Source organism: Gymnoscopelus braueri, assembly GCF_963280865.1.
Source record: "Gymnoscopelus braueri genome assembly, chromosome: 1".
NCBI lineage: Eukaryota > Metazoa > Chordata > Actinopteri > Myctophiformes > Myctophidae > Gymnoscopelus > Gymnoscopelus braueri.
Genome location: NC_137603.1, coordinates 2872128 through 2875275, shown reverse-complemented (window position 1 = coordinate 2875275; position 3148 = coordinate 2872128).

Below are 3148 nucleotides of genomic sequence, written 5' to 3'. Positions count from 1 at the left end.
AATATATGATAATATCCCGATGATTAAAGATGATTAAACAAATTGGCCATGTTGCCTTGTGGTGCACACGCCATAGGCACCGGAAGGGGGGTCAGAAGGGCCTAGCAATCGGCTTGTCGATCTCGCCGACCGCTGGTCTATTTATTTAAAGACGGGGTGCCGTGATTTTCAGTGATTTTTTTTCCCCCCCTAAAACATAATCATCAGGTATTACGGTTATACTAGGAGGAAGATCTTTTTTCCAAAAAGTGTAGACAGAAAGTGTTTATGTTTTTATGTGGACACGCCTCCAGTTCATCAAGTATACCTGGTTCTCACCTTAGCACCTCCTCCACCACCTTAGCACCACCCACCTGTCCTAGTCCCTCCTCCTACTCATGCCCACACCTGTTGTGTTATGATAATGAGTAGAGATGGTCCGATCAGGTTTTTTTAAACCGATCCGATCATTTTCAAATCTGATCATCCGATACCGATACCGATCCGATCATGTATTTTTTATATTTTTTAACTTTTTGTATTTTATTTATTTATTTTATTTATTAATTCATTCACTCATGCATGTATTGGCTGGTCGTCCAGGCCCAGAGGTGGACAGAGTATTCAACCCCAGTACTTGAGTAAGAGTACTCCTGGTTAAATTTACTCCGCTACAAGTAAAAGTAGCTCAGTCAAAATGTTACTCAAGTAAGAGTAAAAAGTATTCAAGAGTACATGCTTTTAAAAATACGTAAGTACAAGTAAAAGTAAAAGTACATTTCTTATTTTTCACATCAATGAATTGCTGTAATTTTTTATAAGGCTTGTTTAAATCACAAGTCAAATGAGGGCAGCATTGGTTCAAAACAAGTAAACTAAATTAATATCTTTATAGCCCAGTGATGCAGCACAAAATAACCAAATAACCACAACATATTACATTTAAATATACTGTATTGAACAAACTAATATCTCTAAAACCTCAGCAATTCCAATGCAACAAAATAACTCCTCATCAGTAGCAGTGATGTTAGGTTCTCAATGTAGTTGTGGTCATTTGAATGGGTCCCAGAGACATTTTGTGATTCTATGAGTCCTAATAAAATAAAAAAAATTCCCCATTCAAGGTGCATGCACTTGTATTCAAGGCGAAAAACAAACCATGTCACTCTTTGCTTTTCAAGAATACTCAAGGGAAAAAAGTACCATTTGTCACTGCTATGTGCTAAGCTAAATACTAGTGCTAGCCAAAACTCCCATCAAATTGATAGTTTTAAACTATCTCAAGGGGTCTAATATGTTGTGCTTACATCGACAATAAGTGTTGTCCCTATCTACTTCAATGGACTATTTGTTTGGGCTGTTTGCTGGATTCTTTTTTTTTAACGAGGCAATATTGTGCGCACACACACACACACACACACACAGGCTACAGGGCAGGCACTTACACAGACTGCGTGGCTGTTTTTTTCTGTGCGCGACAGATTTCAGCGTTGTTGTTTTTTTTCATAGCGTGTGTTGCATTGGTCTCACAAACTGTAATAAGTTCCACTCCGCGGACATTTTCCAACCTGCGTGCGTGCAGCAGAGCATTGCAGCGAGATCATAACAAACACTTCTTCCTTCTGTTAAGGCGGCTGTTATTCAGCCAGCGTTTCACCGCCACCTTCGGATCTGGAGTGATATCAAACTCTCGGTTAATTGACCTATTTATCGGAATGACCGATCAAATTATTTTCATTGATATCGGGCCTATCCGATCCATGGCCGATTGATCGGACCATCTCTAATAATGAGGGGGAGGGTATATTTTTACTGTGTCATTAAATGGCTTTTTTTCTATTGGCACGTTTGACCCTCAAGGTTTCAGCCTCCAGGAAGAAACTCAAAATAGTCAGAGAAGACATAAAACACCATAAAAACACCACCAGGGGGCTTAATGAAGTTCTATCAACCTCATAGACACATGAAAAACCGAAAAAGTGCAAAATCATGGCACCACCTCTTTAAAAAAAGAATCCCCGACCAGCGCTGGTGTAGCACCTCACTGTTCCCATCGTGTTGCACAATGGTTGTTGTGTATTGGCTGCATGCTTGCCTCTTGCCGCAATGACCGTTCTGTTACTGGCTACGTGTGCAGTTGCTCTCTCAACTCGATAAACTAGGAGCCAGACAAGCTAATACTCAACAAATCGCTGTTCTTTACGTATTCTGCCTGTGGGTGTGAAAGAAGCAGATGCCCGTGGGGGTCGGGCTGCAAGAATCAAGTGCTGCTATGATAGACTGACTGACCAGTGATCAGATTACTGCAGCGCAATAGGCAATGGGAACAAAGTTGTTCCCCCGTCAGTTAAAGTGAGAGCCCAGAGCGCACGCACAAATCGCATTAAACCTCCGTGGAATCAAAGTGCACCGTGGCATTTGTGATCATGGATTCCTTATTCATGAGGTGAATGTCTCTTATTGTAGGCAGCTACAGCTAGGTTAGCCATGGTTCACATGACGCTCGTCTGTCACAAGCATCATGGGCCCACTTGTTCCTGGTTTGCGAATTTTTCACGTTCACAACTGCTACATCTACATAAACGTTCAGATATCAAATATAAAATGCTGACCCCCATGCAACGGATGTAACAAGTTGAGGCGCAAAAGGTCTAAGTACCTGTATCTGCCGTATTGTTCAATAAAAAGCTTTTTAATCCGATCGGTGGCCATTTGTTCAGAATTTTCTCCGATGCTTTCAACTATGCGACACTACTGGTTGGGAGGTGTATTGCACTCTGATACATTACAATTAGATAAATAAAAAAGTCATAGAAAATGGCCACCGATCGGACTAAAATGCTTTTTATTGAACAATACGGAAGATACAGGTACTTAGACCTTCTGCGCCTCAACTTGTTACATCCGTGGCACGGGGGTCAGCACTTTATATTTGAAATCTGAACGTTTATGTAGATGTGGCAGTTGTAAATGTAAAAAAAATCTCAAACCAGGAACAAGTGGGCCCATGACTGTCATGGTATGACAGTCATGTTTCAGGGCTACAGCTAGGCTAGATTTCATATTTCATATGGAGTATAGCTGACATCTCACCAATACTTTGTTAGAATTTAGTTTGTCATGTCCATAACAAGACAGACTGCAGGTGACGATGAACTCTCCAGAC